Source organism: Apis laboriosa, unplaced genomic scaffold (assembly GCF_014066325.1).
Source record: "Apis laboriosa isolate Shangri-la unplaced genomic scaffold, ASM1406632v1 scaffold43_cov150, whole genome shotgun sequence".
NCBI lineage: Eukaryota > Metazoa > Arthropoda > Insecta > Hymenoptera > Apidae > Apis > Apis laboriosa.
The window spans coordinates 1,349,580-1,370,696 of record NW_025223292.1 but is presented as its reverse complement, the minus strand read 5'-3'; the positions used below and the strand labels follow the sequence as shown (position 1 = coordinate 1,370,696).

At 31.3% G+C, this 21,117-nt stretch overlaps 1 protein-coding gene across 4 annotated transcripts in view; it reads right to left on the bottom strand.

The window, feature by feature from the left end:
- LOC122716276 overlaps nt 1–21,117 on the bottom strand; it is a 49,661-nt gene that overhangs the window by 11,698 nt on the left and 16,846 nt on the right. For all 4 annotated transcript variants that reach the window (XR_006346984.1, XR_006346985.1, XR_006346987.1 and 1 more), the window contains 2 exons: nt 1,730–2,042; nt 1,156–1,321 (listed from right to left, as the gene is read on the bottom strand). The gene's annotated coding sequence lies outside the window, so the exon portion shown is untranslated. The remainder of the gene's footprint in view (nt 1–1,155; nt 1,322–1,729; nt 2,043–21,117) is intronic.

The window sequence follows — 21,117 nt, the reverse complement described above, 5'->3', positions numbered from 1 at the left end:
ATCTTTCGAATTTCCACTGATCGAACCAAGATAAAAAAAAAAAGAAGAAATACATACATACATACATACATACATACAGAGCCGGATATATCGAATTTTGGACGTGGACACTTTTTTTTCGAAACGATTCTTTCCGACTCGGCTCGGTGGGATGAGGATGAATGCAATAGGAGAATGCAAATGACACTGACGTACGCGATATTGTGCAAATCGCAGAGAAAACGGAATCGCCGGCTACGTTGTGTATCCGTGTCGGTGTTTGAGCAACGAGCGTGAAATCCCCCTTTTCAATGTAGTTACGGGGACTTGACGGGTTGTGTATCTCCAACCAGTCCTTCTCCACCGTTTCAGATCATAAATATCGCTTCGGGGCCGCGATCTTTCGTCATCCAGGAATACTAGGAATGGAGGGGAGGGGGAAGAGGGAACGACGAAGAGAGGGGATTCCTCTCTTTTTAATTCTTTTTTTTTCTTTCCTCGGATTCAGAAATAGAAATTCAATTTTAGATTGATTTGGTGTAAATAGATATATCTGTTGTTGGAAAAATTGCGATAATTTTATAATTCTTGCACAAGTTTCCTTTCTTTTTTTTTTTTCTAATTTTTCTTATCTATAAAAGGAAAGTTGAACATTGAACCGTGAAAAATATTTCCAATTTTTCATTTTCCAATTTATATTTTTACTATGGAATGTTATTGTTATCCGAGATTTTGCTTATCTAATTCTGCTTATCTGTCGTTTAAAGTATAAATTTTTCATAACAAGTTTATAGAATTAATTTATATATTGTTTAAATTATCGCAAATATTTTTCAACTGTTCGTTCTCAAAATAAAAATTTCAAAATGTGCAATCAAATATTTTAATCAACGCGATTCGAATCCTTGTACCACTACCAATTAAACTACCTTTCTAGTTCCACGCCGAGCGAATCGTTTTAAATGTTTCCGCGAGATTCACGAGATTTTTCATGATAAAACAGTAAATTACGAATAGTGTCTCGAATTTTATGGATGCAATATTGCATTGACGTGTTCTTTTATTCGAAAAAAAAAAAAAAAAAAAGAAAAAGAGGAAGAAAAGGGAAAAAATCGAGGAACGAACGCGTTCCATTTTAACGGACGTTAATTGATACTTTTTAAAAATCATATACACCTCTGCATTTAAGCGTCTCGATTATTTTTCACTACACACAAAAAAATCCTCCACGAACGATTTCTCCCTTTATTTTCCAAAGAGATGTACATTTAGATTTAGATTACATCGCATTGAAATTTATAACGCATCGAAAGATGCATTAAATTTTTTTGTTGTGTCGTCCCTGAAATTAAACAAAAAAAAAAAATTATGATAGAAAATTAGAAAGAGAAAATGTTAATGTAAGTCTTAAAAGATTTTCAATAATACAATTGAAAATAAAAAAAAAAAAAATTCAGAAGGAAATGTTTCTCCAATTCTTTCTTACATTTTCTCTCTCTCTTTTTTTTTTACATTTCTAAATGGAAAAGAGAAATATTATAATTCCAGAAAAGGAAATTTTTAGAGAAGATATGATGGTAAAGAATTAAAATAAATTAAAAGTAAAATAAGATAATGATAATGTAACAAAAGTAGATAGATTTAAATTTGATAAAAAAATGGCATAATTTCAATAACATTTCGAAAGATCTATTGTCTCCATGTTATAATCGTGAATGGAGATCGTTCCATCGTGATGGATAATACGTACATCATCAGATTTGTAGGGCCATTAAACTCAAATCGGAAATGCGGTCGAGTAACTCGATTTGCTCGAGTTATTGGTAAATTCGTCGTTAATGTTCAATTTGAAGATTAAAAGAATCTCATTTGCCTTCTCCATAATTCTTCATACATAATGGATATCGTTTTCGTTTTGCAAGTCACACAACGAGTAAATAATAAAATAAATTATTTTCTATGCTAATCCATTGCTGATAAATTGATAAATCATTTTTAAAATCGTATCTCAGGAGAAGACGTTTCGTTCCTTGAATTTCGTTCCTTCCTTATCCAATTTTATTCTGAAAATTAATTGAAAATTAGAAAAATTTCGAAAGAAAATATTCTAAGATGAAGTTTCCATCTTAATACGCATGAATTATAGTAGTACGTATTAAGAAAAATTATATTAAAAATTATATTTCAAAGAAATTAATTTTCTTTATATAAAAAAAAACAAATTAATTTTTAATTCCATTGATAAAATTATCAAAATTATTTTCCCTTTGATTCGATTCAAAAAATCCACTCTCACTCGTATATCGTACGGAAATATTCTGTAACACGTTATGCTTCGTTGAATGCCAGCGGAATAATAACCAAAATTCACAATGTTCGACGTATATATATTTATATATGTTTTGATACGAAACAAGGACGTTGATACTCGATTTAATATTTCTATTTAGAAATTATATACGAAACGACCTCGGCGTGTGTTTGACGCTTGTATTTACGTGTCGTGACTCGATTAAATGTTTTCCTCGATCGAATTGTTTTGTTCGTCGACTCGACTCGAATAATTTACAGGCTTTAACACAAAAGGCTATTGGGGACGATATTAGAAACCGTAGAAATTTTTAATAGATGCTCGCTATTTAAGGCGACCGAAATTCCCTTGTGATACGTGTACAAGAAAGGGATGAAAAGAGGCATTGAATTTCTGGGAGGGGAAGATTTTTGCGATGATTTCTCTTGTGGAAATGGAATTTTTATTCCGTCAAGGATACTTCTCTTAATTCAGTCGATCGTTACAATACGAGATTCCATATTTGTACTTTTTTTTCATAAGTATTTTCATAAGTTTGTAATGGAAATGGAATTTTTTTGACGATGGAATAGAATTAAATAATTTTGTGGGATATTGTTTCGTGTAATAGATCAGATTACGTAATATAAAATTTGTTAGATTAGGTTAAACGTGCTAATCTAATTTTTTTTGGACGAGATTTTGGAAAAGAAGAGATTTTGTATTGATATTTATGTTGCAAAAAGTGATATAAAATAAAAGTAAGAGGGTTTAAATTTAACTTAAAATGTTGATTAATTTAAACTGCTTTAATCTTTTTTTTTTACTTTGGTGATACCAATATAATATCCTATTTTTATTTAATTTATAAAATTCTATGATAATTTTCCAAGAAAAAAGGAAATTTCCACGTAGTAAATTGAATTAGCGAAGACCTAGATTGTGAAAATGAATTTTTTTAATTTCTCCTTGTAATTGGTATCGTTGAACCATTAAAAACGCTCAATTGAACTTAATTAAAATTAAATTAATTTTTACTCGCTTTCTATTACAGAAATACAGAAATGGATTGTTAATATAATTTATGTTAATTTATACATAATGTATAAAATAGAATAAAGTAATCTAACGACATTAATATTATTCATATCTGTCAAATTTGCAATTCTTTTATTTAATGTATCTATCAGATTTTAGGAACGAATCCTATTTAGAAATTAAAAATCTTTCTCCCACGTTCTGAACTTAATTGAAATACTTTGTAGAGTTCAATTTGATTTTAAAGATGAGTTTTCTTAAAATATCCCCTTTAATTTATACAATTTTGCGACGATTTTCTTTTCAGAATTGGAAGTTCCATTCACGATGAATCGAATTGATAAAGTTTTGTAGAGTTTCATTTAATATGCCAAAGGAAATAGAATTTCTCTGCTAAAACGGGATAAATTAAAATTTGCTGGAGTTTTGTTTAATTTATTAAAGTCATTGTAAATAAATAAATTTCCAATAATTATATTAATCCCAATTTTATAAAATGCTTTCTAATAATTTATTTATTTTAATATACACACGTTAATAATCGATATTTAAAACAAAAATTTCTCTTTCTTTTGTATACTTTATTCATATACTTTATTCATATTAATTACTTGGAAAACAAAGTGCAAACATATACTCATAAAAAGAAAAAATTTAAATATTCAAATCACCAAAAGAATATTGAAAAAGAATTACTTATTGAAAAAGAATAATTAGAGAAGTAAAAACAAAGAATTCCTTTCCATCCATCCATCCATCCATCATCATAATTATTCGAGAAAATAAATTCCACGAAAAAAAAAATATTTATTCGAACATTCATGAACACCGGCACGAACAATAATTTGACGAAACAATATACTTCCGCTTTCACAAAAACTCGGCAAGCTCATTAAAATAGCGAAGCGTATCGCGAAACGAATTTAATTTGCCCAGTGTGAACGATATTCCTTTTAATTCCTGCAAATTGGGCGGATTATAATTAAAATCACCAAATGAAAATGAATCTTTTACGCTATTTCAATGATACGGTGACGGTGAAACGGAAGTGGCGCTAGCGTTTGTTGCCTCCATTTTGTTCATTTCGTTGAACGAGAATCTCGCTCGAGAACGATTAATTGGGGGAAAAAAAAAAAAAAAAAGTTTCGAAAAAAATTTCCTCGTCGGAAATGATTTGATCGATCCTCGAAAAATGGACCGAGCCATAACTTTTCGACCAGATGATTTGTGATTGATACGTGTCAGCCCCGATTTTCACCTCTCTCGAGAATTAGATCGATATTCGGCTTGGCCCCGTGTGCGTTTCTACGCTATACGAATGTTTTTCAATGATTTCAAGTCGATTATTCGATTTCACGATAATTACGAGAATGTTGGACGCGTTTTGGATATTTTAACAATTAGTTAGAAAGATATTTTTTCTTTGAAAAAGATTTGTTACGTGAAAGTTATTACGAGTAAGTTGGAATTTATTCATATAGATAATGTCGATTTTTTTTGTTGATTTGAATTTTTTATAAATCTTTCATAAATTTTTTATATCTTTTTATAATCATTTAATTATGTAACTATCATACTATATTATTTAAGATATTTCAATGTTTTCAAAAAATATTGAAAAAAGCTATTACTTGTATTGTTATAATATATATATATATATATATATATATCACTGAAAGCCTGTTCCAATGGATGACATTAACCCATGTTATGGCGAATCCAAGAATAAACTTTCTTATGCTTGAAAGAATTATGACTGCATTTTCTGCATCCCAGCCAAATTAACCGGTTAAAAGGCCACGGCACATTTTATCCTTGTAGCCTCTTCTCTCCTCCTGCATAGCTGCAAGTTTGGGTGCAGACACGCTAAGCTTGTGAGCTTATAAGCAAATCATTTGGGTACTTGGTGAGGATTTATACCGAAGTTAATAGTAATACTTATTAAAATGTAAAAGCTAAAAGGTCCACTTTAATATTTTATTATTTTATTATTATATTTTACTATTTTAAAACATCCAAATAGAAAATTTTCTTCTTCTAATCTAACTTAACCTCTGAAACTTAACTTCTTAGGAGATTTAAAATTTTTATGGGATTTAATCCTTTTTTTTGTGTCATTGTCTTGTAAGAATATTATAAAATATAGAGAAAAATGAACAAGTCTTTTAATAAGTCTTTGATCTTTTAGTTTTTTCGTAAGCGATCCTTTAAAAGTTCAATAGTAGAGCAGTAAAAGTTCCTAGGAATTATTTATTCCCTAGATACTTTTCTAGATACTTCGAAGGTGCTATAGATATCGATATGATTCTTTTAAAACTGAAACAGTTCTAACAGAATGATAAAAACATTGAGAAAATTTACACTTTTTTTAAAATAATAATAAAAGAGTAATATATTTGTTTTTTTACTCGTCGAATAACAACATTTGCTCGCATTTTTTCTACTCTATCTTAATTGTGACAAAGAATGTTCTAACACATAACATAAAAATACGCGAAAGGGAATACGTATATCATACAAATAAAATGATATAAATACTTTTTCCCCCCGCAATCGATACTCGTTTTCAGAGTGACAGAATGTAAAAGTTTGTTTCGACATTCTGGTACAATTTTCTTTCACACGGTACCAACATATCGGCAGAAAAAATCGAACAGGAGGGAAACAACGTTCATAACGCAGACAGCTAGGGATTTTTTTTTTTATCGAAAATCTCTCGTATCGTGGACGGACACGAGATAATACTGGGGCGGATTTGTTTATCGATAATATAAAATTGATTTAACGTTTCGTGGCAAAATGGCGGACACAATTTGATTCATTATTCGCGGAACATTTCCGCTTCGAACGTCGAATCTTCGATTTATAGGCAGTATGTTAGATAGTGGAAACGAAGTTTGGATATTTTCGTTTGCTTTTTCCCTTTTTTTACAGGATTGAACAAATTTTCGGATTTATTTGCGCGGGAATTAAACTCGATAATGTCAGAGACTCGTTAAACCTTGGATTTATGACTGGAATATATATCTTGATATTTTTCACGAGTTTGTGTAAGTGTCGTGAATTATGGACGAATGAGCTGTCATCTAGGTATAGATTATGTTTGATTTATATCTCGTTGAAGATTTTCGATTTTTTGTATTTCGAATTGAAAAACGTTATTTATTCACTTGTATCGAATTGTTGCTAGAATTTTAATAATAAAACGATTTCTATTTATATTTTTAATAAAAAAAATATTTTTAAATTCATCGAATTTATCTCATTTCGCAATATTTTAAAATACGTATTATATATACATATTTCAACACGATAATTCGCTAGATTTTCAAGTAATTTTCGCGATCCACGTTGCATAATCCAATAATTGACTCGTTTCCCCCAATAATAAGAATTCGATGAAAATCTGGAACGATTGGGAATATTCGCGAACGATATCGTCGTCACGAGCGTAACGAAAATCACGGCGGGCGAGAGAATTAATTCGACGATAAAATCAGATTAGTCCATGGAACGAATAACTCGTCAAACTTTCGTCGAAATTTGCGCGACCGTGCGGAAAAAGTCAGTGTGACAACGAGGCGAGAGACACGAATGGATTTCCCGCGATCGAACTTTGCGAACGGAACAAGAAGAAGAAAAAGAAGAAGAAGAAAAAGAAGAAAAGAGAGGAAGAGATTAAAAGTGGAAATTGGAAAAAGGACAACGCAAATCGAATAAAACCAAACAGATTAAATTAGAAATTATTTAAAAGTCGTTCGATGAGCGGAAAAAAATATTTATTTCCGCCATGATGGAATAAAAAAAAAACAAAGTAAAATAAAATAATGAAAATATAAGGAGAGGAGGATGAAATAGGAAGAAACGAAAAAAGTTGTACGATAGGAAAAGTGAAAGGAAGCCCCCTTCCTGGGGGGTGAAGAAAAAGGAATCTAATAGAAGGAGACACAAAATTGAAGAAAGGAAACGAAAAATCACCGTAAAGCCGGACAATTTTCTCCCCCCCCATCTCTCTCTCTCTCTCTCTCTCTCTCTCTATATATATATATATATATGTTCTCTAACGCAGAAAAAGTGGCGGGCAATTGCCATTTACCGCGCAGAAATGCAATCCCATTTTCACGGACGGTGTTTCAAAAAGTGAAACACGCTTTCCTACGAGCGAGGATGACCTTAATACCATTCTTGTCGCGGCTCACCATCCCCCATTTCCCACCCTAACGTCTAAATGTTCGAGCAGAGCTTGCCGATATTCGCCGTTTATCCCCCCGCGTCGATCGTTCTATCATACACTTCTTTTATTATTAACCGTTTACAGATACGATAAGAAAGTTAGGTTATGTTCAACGAACAATCGTCAGTTTTTTTGTAAAATTTTTATTCTTTTTAAAATCGAATTGTTCGTTGTCATCGACACCCGTTCACGCCTGTTTTTTAAAATTGATAAGAAAAAAAAGAAGAAGATCTGTTACAATTATTTAAAATTCATCACACAATTTTATTTTAGTAGTTTTATTATCGAATGTTGGCAGTTTAATGTTTAAGTTGGTATTATTTAGTTTTCTTTCACACGCTTCAAATATATTGTAATAGGTAGATGCAATTTAATATGTTTTATTAAACAAACGTGTTCATTCGTTTATTTATTGCGTTTATTTATTATTTGTCAATTTAACACTGTCAATAAGATGGTTGAAATCACTTCAATCACTCGAAAAAAGAAAAAAGAAAAAAAAAGGGAAGAGAAAGAAAAGAAAGAAGTCATCGACCCCTCTAACACCTTTCGAACACCTCCTATACATTCTCGAACAGACATCTCCGTCGACGCGTTAAATTCGAAGCTAGGAGGGGTTAAGGGAAACGTGATCCACCCTCGTGAAACGAAAATTCACCGAGCCAAGAAACACTTGGAAATTTTCCTGCTCGGTGTTCGGTGTCGATAACTCGGCCGCCTGTGTGCACACGCGACTTTGCAAATTGCTGGAAAGCAACTGGATGATGGAGGACGGGGATTTGGGGTCGCCTTTCCTTTCGGAAGGTCGCGTCGCCCCTTTGAGCGTGGCTTTGAGCATAATTCTCCATCGAGTTTCCAGATGCGGGATGAAGATTTGTGCGGAACGGGAGTTCGATGCTCGCCTTTTCGATCCATTCTCCGCGTTAATGAAGATTCCACGAATCCTATCTCTGATTGGATGAGGCGAGGACAGGATAAGAATTTGACGAAGCGTTACGTTTCTATTTTCTTCGATATTTCTTCTCGTCCAAAATTCCGATCCAAATTTCGACGAGATTTGAGTTTGCAAATCGAAAGATATGTGTATATCTCGTTATACATTGTGCTGAAGATACCAGAGAAAAATGAATAAATAATGAAAAGAGGGAAACAACGAAGAAATACGAGAAGAAAAAGGAAAATTATTTTGTTTTTAATCCAAGATATATTATAATTCTATTGGTAAACTAACGATATATTGATTTCAATGGTGGATGTTTGAAGAGAGGGAATAAATAATAAAGTTTAAAACGTGGTCGTTAAAGCCACGAATAAGTTGGACAGTTGGACGGCAAAGTACATAAACTGGCTGGCCTCTAGTTATTCGTTGGTCGCCGTTTCAAACTTTGTTACGCTTTTTCCCGATTCCTTTCCGCTGTTCTGTGGCTCGATGAAAAGAAGTTGGAAGGCGAGCTCAACTTTGAACAAGTCCAATTTTAAGTGCAATTAATTAAAATACTATTTTCGAGTTGTCACGAGTGTAATATAAAATCGCGACGAGACGAATCACATTTTTTTCTAAGTTTGAAATTATTCGAATTTTATTAGAGGATTAAAAAAATATCTGATTTTTTTTTTATAGAAGTTTATTTTTTTTGGAAATATCGATAGAAATTTAATCAATTTAAAATATTAAAAGATAAACTTTGTGCGCGTATATTATGGGAATAAGTAGTGCAAGCATGCACGTGTTTTGGCATGCAAGTAGTATAAGCGTATGTTTAATTAATTTAGAAAAGTTTCAAAGAACTAAAAGAACATATGAATTTACAAAAAATTGTTATTTATTAGAAGGTATTATTTCTTTATCATAAAAACGATTTTCTCATTTTCTAAATATAACGAGCAGTTTATGCAGTTAAATTTTTTTTTTTTTTGCCTTGATGTTATTTGTTATTATGTTTGAATTCGCGTCAAAGTTTATCCTTCTTTTTTCTTTCTTTTTTACGTAGGAATACGTATGAATTTTAAAATACTTATGAATGTGAAACGAGCAACGTTTCCAAGCGAAAAAAAGAATCATAAATTTCTTTTTTTCTCACTTCACAGCTCTTCTCGATCTATAAAAACGTTTCTCAACATCGGTTACACTATTATAAAGAAGAAGAAGAGGAAAAAAAAACATATAAGAAAAAGAAAAAATGGTTTCAACCACTTTTGAAACAGAGTTGATAAAAAAAGTCATTAACATTAAAAATAATATATATAATATAAATAATTAAAAGAAATGAATAAAAAGATGTTCAACTAATGTGTATAATCTTTGATATTTTGAATTGAAAAGGCAGAAGTTTAAATTAACTTCTCGAAACTCTGATGTATATCCCATTTGAGATGATGAAACTCAGTTTCGCAAAATTTTCTGTATCGAAATCTCTTTATATGCTTCACGGTGGCCGAAATCGATGACGGGATTCGATAGCATGTTATCGAAGGCAACCTGACTCACCAGACTAGCTTGTGTGTTCAGAATTTACGTGATTCGTGTTTCGAACAGATATCATTTCGTCAATTTTTCTATTGAAGGGAAAATCGAAAATTCTGTGCACAGATAATACGATGGCCAAGATTTTTTCGAATATCTTTGAACCCGTGGAATTTCTTTATAGTCTTGTGAAAAATCGAATACTCTATTAAGACGGGGACGAATGAATGTTGTAACTGCGAAAGTAAATCGATTTTAGTAAATCGTATATATGTAAGAAAAATTGTATAAAAATATGTATTAAAATTTTTTAATTATTATTATCAGATGTATTGCCTGATATTTTTTATTTTAACAACAATTTGATTAATTATATAAGAAAACATGAGTGAAAATATTCGTGTTGAATCTTTAATTGGAATTAATTTGAAAATTAAACTAATACAAGATGAGATTGAATTCTTGTCTGTTGTTGCATAAATGTAATATGATTTTTGGATCACCCTGTATAAGACGAGACATTTAGAAAAGAAAAACTTTCTTTTGTTTAAGGAATGACTCGTTAAATATTCTTTTTCATGCAGTGTGCTTTCAAGAATTTTTTTTCTTGACTCTTTAAGTTTTTGGAATTTTTTCTTGACTCCTTTTTTTCCCCTTCCCTTTAGATTAATATAAACAATTTTTCTTATATAGATATTCTGTTTTTGTTAGAATTTTTAGAATGTTATTTGAAAAATACTTTAAAGAATCTTCCTCCAGAAAGTTCTCTAGAAGAGCATGAACTCTGAAACAGAAATCTTTCCTATCGGATCATTAAAAATTCATTCCTGTTAAGAATTTTTTCCCGCATTTTTTGTTGGACTTTAAAGAATCTTTATTGCTGGACCTCGTTGAATTTTTAAGAATTTTTCTATTCTAGATCTGTTAATAAATTTTTATATAGACTCGTTAATTAAAACGAGAATTTTTTTCATGCAGAATTTTTTCTTGATAAATTTTTAAGAATTTTCTCTTTACGAATTTCTTTCGTGAATTTTTCTTTGAATTTAAAATACTACACTTTCTATACTTTAGAACAGAAAAAAGAACTACTAAATTCAAAAATTTTATGCAAGTAAAAAGAGAGCAGATAAAAAATTAAAAATGTAAAATAATTTCTAGAGAAAATTACAATTGTTTCGAAAGATATGTTAAAATTTTAAAGAAACAATTGCGTTTCGAATTTTTCCTCGAAATTTTACCAAGAAAACCACTCGTATTTGCCGACGATTTAAGTCGGCCAGAGACTTAACAAGCTACGAGTATACTGATAAACACGACGGCCATCAATGTATTTGCATTCGCAATTTGCGGCTGCACGACAAACGAATCAGGACACTCGCGTTTGCTCTTATTTATCTTTATCTTAATGATAAAAATCGAATACAAACGAAGGCAAGTGAAAATGCATTTTTCGTTTCATTGAATAAAAAACTACATTTTTTAAAATAAATTGAATTTTATACTTTTTGCTCCATATAATTTTACCTGAAATTTATTTAATCCGATATGATAAAATATTACAATTTATTTTATCATTTATTCAACGATAACTATTAAAGAAGAGAAATATTTTTTTTTAAAAAAAGAAAACAAAAGAGAAGAAAAGAATTCAAGAAATATTCTATTTTATTCCCTACGCTATTTCTTATCAAAAAACAAAATATCAAAAGCGTGTTACGAGCATGCATATAACGTATCTGACTTCTACTGAACACTGATATCTCTTCCTCGAAGAATAATATTTCCAACTAGATGAATCCGCGGATAATTCTATCCGAGAAATTCGTACAGAGTGATCCTTCTCTCATTCTTTAGATGGTAAATATTTAAAACAGCGTTTTCTCCTTCGAATTTTGTAATACTCGAATAATTACCTTATATATAATGTAAGGAAAGTTTAAAAAAAATAATTCGTAGGTTATTTTCACTGCAGAATTAATTAGCGACACTGCTTTTAAATTAACGAGAATTGTCCTGACATCTTAATTAAAACGTAGTAAATTATTAAATGTCATTAAAAATTTTACAATTAAAAATAATTACTCGTTATATAAATCACATTATACTATTCAGGATAATTAATATTATTCCCATCTTTGTGATTTTATACAAAAAATATCGATTGAAATTTATTTATTGATTACATATAATCGAAGCAACAACACATAATTTAAATTGAATTTTTCCATATCAATTTTTATTATATTTATTTCACCCTCCAAAACCTTCTCTTGCAATATTATTTTCCTTTCGCAATCATCATCAAAAATACGTTATATCCTTTTCCTTTTGTGAGCAAGGCTTTCGAATACAATTTCGCATGCAATCTTTGCAAACCCATCCCAAAGAATCCCATATAACATACAATTTTCCAAATAGGCTTTATCCAAATACCTTTTCAATATTTCACAATATTAATCCCAAAAATTACTCCACTTGTTTCTTGGATCTACAAATCCAACTCCCTCGAATCGAAAAATCGTGGCATTGCAATTGAAAATCGTCGCGTTTTCGCGGATATCCACCCCATGCACATTTTCTTTTGCTCGCGTTTCGTTAGCCATACGCGATAAATTGTCGTGGCGACAAAACGTGGAGATTAGAGGCGAGCATCGAGCCCAGGGGTGGCCTATCTTTAGAATTTTCCACCACCACCACCACCATCACGTGTGTTCCAACCAAATTGCACGTGGAAGGGAGATGAAAGAGAGAACAGGAAGAGGAGGAGGAGGAGGAGGAGGAAGAAGGACAGGCGGACGTAGCTGTCTCGCGAAAGAGGAAGAAAGGAGAACAATGGGGAGCGCTGAGGAGGGGATGAAATGCGAGGGAGGTTTTTTCGCGACCGTTTCAAGTGGGGATGCAGTTAAAAATTCGGAGCAAATTAGCAGGTGGGGAGGGGGGTACCAGCAGGTTGGCTATTGTTAAATTGTCGGAGCCAAGTCGGTAGCCGTGGTCCAACGATAAAGGGGAACAAAAGGGGGTGCAAGGGGAAGAGGGGGCGTGTTTATCGGCAGATTGAACGAAAATCGAGCGGAGTTCGTGTAAAATTGGGGAGGGGGAGAGGTGGAGGAGGCGATGTGGGGGGAGAAAGTGAAAAGAAGTGACTCGAGATGAAAAAAGCTGGAGTGAGGGAAAGGGAGAAGGGCAAAAACGAGGGAGATTCCCTTTCTGCGGTGCAATCGTCCCTCTGTTTTCTCTGCAACCTCTTGAACGTTTTCCTTCGTATCAATTAGAGGGAATGCAAGCACTTAGGGGAATTCTTTCGATTTTTTTTTTTCTTTTTTTTTTTTGGTTGGTGTTTTGAAATTGTTGGTCGATGGAAAGAAATGTTTTTGGAGCGTGTATTTCGGTGTTTTTAGATGTGATTGAGCTATTTGTTTCACAAATATTTGAAGATGAATATTGTTCAATATTGTACAATATTGATATTATTTTTAAGATTCTTGGATGGTCGAAAAAAAAAAAAATGTTTGGAACGTGTTTCGATGCTTTTAGACATTTTGAATATTTGTGTACAATATTCGATTTTTATTTTTCATTCAAGGGGGATATCATCGATAATAATTATTTTTAGAAGGGATTGTTTTCTAGTATTTTAAGCATTCTAGGTAATCTTATAGTATTTATTTTAGAGAAGAAGATATTTAAACACGCCTGATGAAAATGTGATGGATGGTTGAGCGAATGAGAAAAGATAACACAGGGATGCAGCGAGGAATGGAACGGTTGAAAGGATAGAATGGTAAAAAAAATGGAGAACTCTGTGTGAGCGGTGCAATCGTTGTTGCCTATTTTTGTAACCATTTGAACGCTTTCCTTGGTATCAATTAAGGGAATGCAGGTTAATTAACGAGAAACAGAGCTCGTGGCGAATTTAAAAATTTTTAATTCATTTAGAAATTGAATAATTTATATCAGAAACCCAACTTTTGTCATATATACATTCCATCATGAGCAATAACATTCTAACAATTTAATGAAGCGAATAGCACAACTTTAGTCATACAAGTAGTCGGACTGAAAGTTTAATAATGCAAGTGGTAATGCAACCTATAATTCCTACAAGTAGTAGCAGAATTTGAAAATTTATGCGTACACGTGTATTATATATCAACACCTTAAACCTCTTTGTGGAATGATTAATAATTAATCACGTGAAATTGAATAATTAGAGAAAAGACATTTACATTTTCTTTATATCAATAATAAATCAAACAGATCTGCACTTTCTCCCTCTTCCATTGTTATCCAAGTAGAGCATAAGTCTATTATTACATAAATATACATAAACATAAATATAACGTCTAAAAAATCAAATCCAATAATCCCAAGTGGCACAATTCTGCCAATAACTCGGCCAAACGCAACATCAGAAAGGTTTCACGAAAGAATACGTTCGTGGAAGAAGAATTTCGACGAAATTTCCATATGAAATAACGAGCAGAATAGACTCGCTTGGCCCGCCAAGGTGATTATTTATCGAAGATTAATCGGCGATTCGCGACCATAGATAATTGAAAACGACGTCGAACGGATTTCCTCCGGTTTTTTAATAAACAGAATCTCGAAGAAGAAGGTACAAATTATATTTCCATCTCATTTCCCGTATCCGTGTCAAGCGTTCTCGTTCTCGAGACTCGTCGTGTCTCGTCGCCCGTTCAAACAGACAAACTCGGGTTAAATGTTTCTTCGTGCTGCGACGAAAATGTAAGAGGTCTGGGATGGAAAAAATGCAAGGCTTCGTTTTCCTTTCGTCAATTTCTTCCCCTTCAGGAATCTGAACTATCGGTAATTTCCGAATTTTTATATTTATATTCTGATTCTTTTAAACTCGGGTTATCCTGAATCATAGAATTTAAAAATTCTAAATTCTTATTAATTCTAATCGAGAGGATTGTACTTATAATTATTTTTATATAGAAATGAAATCCTTTCCGGACAGGCTTACTGTCGATACTTGATCAATGGCTGAGGTTGTTCTGTCGTTTCAGAAATTTAATTCTTAGTGAGAGGAAAGACATAAAAAGAAGGAATGCGAATACATAAAAAAATAAAATTTTCGAGAGCACTTTCACAAAGTGAGAGCTTTGCCCCTCAAGTGTATGTTCGATTGTTGTCGTATGCAAAGGAAAGGGAGATCCAGATGATCGATCAGTGGGCACAGGTGCAAAAATCCTGCTCGCCACCATTTCCATGAGACATCAATCTTTAAAATGGCGCGGATCAAGCCTGAGGATTCGGGCGTCGAACAAGGGAGGTCGTAAAACAACTTTCGATTCAGCCTGGATTCTAAAAAGAAGAAAAATGGCCAGAGGCCGAGGGGAATGAGTTCGTAATAACGAAACTCGCTCGAAACGATTCGCTCGAGGCTCGCGTTTTACGTTTATTACGCATTGTTCGACTCGACGAGCGACTCGTTTCACTGCGTTTCTCTCTTCTTCCCCTCCTTTTTTTTCTATTTTTTGTTTTAATCTCTTCCCCCCCCCCCTCTCTCTTTTCTTTTCCTTTTTCCATCAATTAAACGAAAGTATGCGCGTGCCACATCACGATGATTCGGTAAATGTGTTCGTTCGATGCTGCATCGAGGTGTATTGTTTCGTTTTTACAGATTGCTACAAGATCGGGTAAATTCTCTAATTGTCGATTTAAAAATTAAGATTTCAAATTTATTATATGCATTTCTAATTTTTTGAAATTTCCATTCGAGATCCCTCGATTTCACAGATCAAAAAATCTTAAAGTTTTTGTGTTGTCATTTTGACAAATATATTTTATCTCTATTATTTTCCAAACCATATTATTTAAATTACTGAATTGACATTGTTACATAGAAAAAAATGATTTCTCAAATTTTTGATAGTAGTTTACAAGAAGACTTGTCTAATGAGCATTGATTTATTCCTCGATAGGAATAATATTTCTAAAAATTAAATCTGCCCTGCAATAACTTTAACGAGATTACCTCGTTCTTAAAGATCTTCGATTATTTTTATAATTCTTCAGAGACGAGATCGTTTCCTTTGAAATTTATTTCTCCTTTCAACGATTCACGGAGAATGATATCCTTTGTGAAAACAAAAGTGGACAGTGAACCAATCTTTTCAACACTTATCAATAAATTTTGTGTAATTTTTGTTCGTTTAATATATTTGTTGAATTGTATGTTATAACTTTTCATTATTATTTTTTCTTTAATACAAGAAATACAAAAAAAGAAGAGAAGAGAAACGTGGAAAAACGTGGAGATTATATAAATTTCTTGAAATATCGAAATATAATGCTGATTGTATTTATTCTATTCTAGAAAGAAAAATTATCGGTTTGTAAAGAAAATGTAAATAAATGTAAGGGGATTACGTAAAATTTAAAAATTTAAAAATTCGATAACTATTTTTTTTTTTGTATCATATTGAAATATTTCTTGTATTTTTGTTTAGCGAGCTTGCATAATTGGCAGAACAATGCACGTTATTATTTACGTTTCTCAATAAGGCAGGGTTTACGTGACTTTTATGCTTAATTTAACCGCTCAGTCCGTAATGAGTTAAGCTCCTCTTACCGTAAAATGTTCCCCCAGCTTCCGAACGTGAGCTTCCGGTTTATTATCCGCGGCTTTCATCGCTTTCTTCGTTATTTCTAATTAAAGGAAAGCAAACGACGATGATGTTGTCACGCTTTTTTTTTTTCTTCTTTCAATTACTTAGGATGATGATTGGCACTTTGATATTTTTCAATCTGTTTCATAATTAATATCTTCGATAATTTTTTTTTTTAAATTTTATCTTTCTAATCTTAAAAAGAATGAATTAAAGATATGAGGAATTGGAAGATTTGAATAAACTTAAATAGTGTTCTCCTGAAATGAAATTCAAAATTTTAAATCCTTGCTTCGTAATACTCTAAGATGATCTGGATTAAATTTTCTCCTTTAAATTTCCGCTTTTCAATAAGATAAATAAGATTTACTCTAGGGTTAACTTCACAGAAAAGATATTTTCTGTTTATACGATTTATTTATATTTTTCACGAAATTATCGAGAAGATGATTGCAATAATATAATTGAAACGGCCTCCATTAAATTTCTTATTAAACTTTACGAAGATTCGATAGATTTGTATTTCTAATTTATCAAAAATGATTCGACTATTTGACAGGTTTCCTGAATTTGTTGATGTTTCGTCGAACGTATTTCTTTTTCCTTTTTTTTTTCTTTTAATTTGTCGAATTATAATTGATTTATTGAAAGGTTTTACAGATTGTGATTCGTTTATTGGGACTTTTTTTTTTGTGTCGATGGGCTTCAATTATTGGTTTATTGACAGGTTTTGTATTCGGAGTGGAATTTGATTGAAATTAAAGAATTAAATTTATTTGAAGGCTGTTTTTTGCCGATCGTATATAATAATAACGAATAATTTAATATTTTATTGTAAATTTAATACATCATATTATGCACATTGAATATTTTTGTTTGTTATAACTTTATTTGTTAACAAAAAAGGGAAAATTTTTTTGAACGCAGCAAATTCCAATTCCAATTTTCTTTAACGCTTCAATCTTAAAATAATAAAATTTTCCCTACGTTGACTAAAAAAAAAAAATCCAATGAAACATAATATTGTCTTTTTTATCTCAAAAGCAATATGCAACTAGATAATTTATTTAAAATATATTTTTTTAAACGTAAGATACAACATGATAATTAATAAGATCAGACATTTTTGTCTGATTTGAATTGTCAATATTTTCAATAACTTCAAAAATTGATTGAATTATTCATAATATAAATTACCCTGTTCCTGTTATAAATTATAAATATTAATTGTAAATTAATTATATTAATCTTAACATCATTCTAATTCAAAATCGAAAATCGAAAAATGACGAATAATTCAAAAGAAAAAATTCCACGGAAACGATAAAACACTTTATCACTTTTAAATAGAAAATATCGAGCTTCAAAAAAAAAAAAAAGAAATAAAGAAAAATCATTTTCTCACGCAAAACAAGTGGCAATGCGCAATAATTCCGCAACAGTTCCACACATTTGTCCCGGTTATTCTTCCCTGAAAATGACATTTTTTTTCGGTACACGAATGAGGAAGTGTACGTGTTTTCTGTACATTGTTTCCAATTTTTCGCGCGCGTAGAATCTCTCCTCCCTCTTCCCCTTCCTCTTCCCCTCTCCCTTCTCCCTCCAAATGTATCGCTGGGAATTAATTGAAACGCGGTAATAAAAGCGGCAACGCACAATACACGGTGTTTAAAATCGATCCTTTTAACCACGACACGTTACGTCGAGAATCAGCTCGTTCGATAATCGTTCGAGTGTAGAATAATTTGGATTTGAAATGAAAAAAAAAGAAAGAAAAAAAAAAAATGGAAATGACGAGATTTCTTTTTTTTTTTTTTTTTTTTTTTTTGGGAAAACGAAATTCAACTATTACTCGGATTTTTCTTTTTCTCGAAAGCTCGTTTGTATTAATTATCTAATTTCCGGAAAAAAATTTAGATCCTCCTCCTCCTCGTCTTTTTTTTTATCAATAATCATAATTTTTATTATTTATCAATGCGCAGCATCACTTCAAATTTCATAGGAAGAAGAAAGATGGCGAATAGCGTATCGAAAGGTTTCATAACCTAATCATTAGTAATGACTAGTAATCACCATTATTTTTAATCCTGTTTAACTTCGATTACCGCGTTATTTTCGGTGCAACTTTCGAGGTATTAGATATCGCTGGTAAACGATCAATTCTGTTCGATATCCCTGTGAAAATAAACACTCTTCCAATTAGTGCAATCCTCCCTGTGCAACTATCTCGAAATCCGAACCCTTGCTTTGATTCCAGAAATTACTAAGCTAAATTATTTAGAACAAAGGAATAAATTGGAATTTATTGGATATTGGAAATAATTTTTCGTGATAATCTTTTTCTTTTTTTTTTTTACGATGGATACACGATTAGTTGTATAAAGATTTTTAAAAGAAACGAAAAAAAATGTACTCCTTGTTTTTTAAATGAAATATATATCTGTGAGATTATTGGATTATTTTTCCTTTTTCTTTTTAAATTAAAAAATTTATGCGCAAAATTAATTAATTAATTTATTTGAAATTGATGACTTATCGAGTGCATTATACGAAGGGAATATCTACGTAATAATATCGATAAACATTGAATTATCGTTATTACATGAAATAATATTATTTTCATTTATAATTGAAGCAACAATAAATTATCCTAATATAACAATTCGTAATAAATGTCATTAATTACCCTCTGTTATTTCAATCTACTTATTTACATTTTTATTCATAATTATTCATAATTTATTCATAATCTTTCTAATTTCCATCGAAATTGACAAATTTTAACATAATAATTATTAACTGATAAATTTCCACAACAATCTCCTACCTATCGTTTAACAATTCATCAGAAACATCCATCCAAAACAATCTCTTCATCCTCATTATTCGATTAATTACTTCATTTTGAAAATCATGACAGCCATTCCTCTAATTATACCAACCTTTCCTCGAAATTGCTATGCGTAGAAAACGAAACATAGAAAAGAAAATGCTTTGGAGCGTTCCTCCTCTATATTCTTTCTCTCTAAAAAGAAAATCCGTCGCCATAGCGGAGAAATAATGTTGCTAACTCTTCAATTTCGTTCGATAATAATTTACAATAGGATTTCATGGATCGGGAGAATTTCTCAAAGCGTGTAGATGATTGAAATTGCACTTATCTTAGATCGAAACGGACCAATTATACATTGTGATTGCGCTTCATCCTCTTCCGGTTGAATCGTGGACGATGGCAACTTGATATTTATTTATTTTAGGATGTTGTGATTCGATAAACGTGTTTAGATTTATCGTGAGATTGATTCATCGATGATTTGAAGGTATTTGAAAAATTTTGAAATGTTTTTTTTACTTTTAAAATTCTCTGAAATTTCATTTTTTGATATATTCCTCTAAGAGATCTCTATGATTGTACAAAGATTGATTATACAGAAAATTGATTACGATTACGTATAATTTAAAGTGATGATTATTTAATTTGTTTTATGGCAACAAAGTGGAAAGATGAACACTTCGACATGCTTAATTGATCTTAATTTCCCATTGTACCGGTTTCAAACAGGATTTTATCATGCGTAGTCACGTCTAGTAAATTTATAACTCTTCTTCAGCTTTGTTTTATTCGTGATATTGATTAATCTGTTTATTCTCATCTCATGGTGAAGATGGCTAGTCATTTTAAATCGATGGAGTTGTCGAATTTGTATTTGTGGGAAACATGGAGTGGATGGACTAGCGGTTTAAGTGATGAAGATTGATGATGGCGAGTATTGAGTTGGCGGATGATATACGTATTTATACGAAATAGAATCATGAAACTAATATGTGTAAACTGTGAATTATAATATGCCTGGAATGATTAAAAAAAATATCTTTATTACTTTTTTGTATCGAAATTAAAAAAAAGAATTTTAATTTTCATATATTCAATAAATAAAAAATATATCTATCTTTGTTTATCTAAATTTACAGAAAAGTAATCCTAAATGAAAGTTTCTAAATTCTCAATATTTTAAATTCTAAAACTCTTACCAATTATTAAAAAATATCTTCACTCTTATTTACAAAAATTATTAATTAAAAATATTTTCAAATTCTCAAACGCTCGCAATACCTTGAATCCAAAGGCAAACCCCCTAAAACTTTTACCAATTGATAAAAAATATCTTCACCCTTATTTACAGAAAAACGATCATCACCACAAACGAAATCTTTAAAAATTCCAAATTCCAAGTTCTCAAACGAGATCCATCTTAGATCCAAAGACAAATCCACCAAATCCTCCATCAGTCAAAATAATTTTTCCCAATTACACAAAAACAAATTGTTTATTTCCCTTTTAAACGCGTCCCTTTTTCCAGGATCCACGCGATATTCCAGTGGATCGCAAACGGAAGTCTCGCTCGGTTATTTATTCAAGAATCGCTTACACGATTTCGCACTCGGACCGTTAATTGCTCCCGTTTCCCCCATC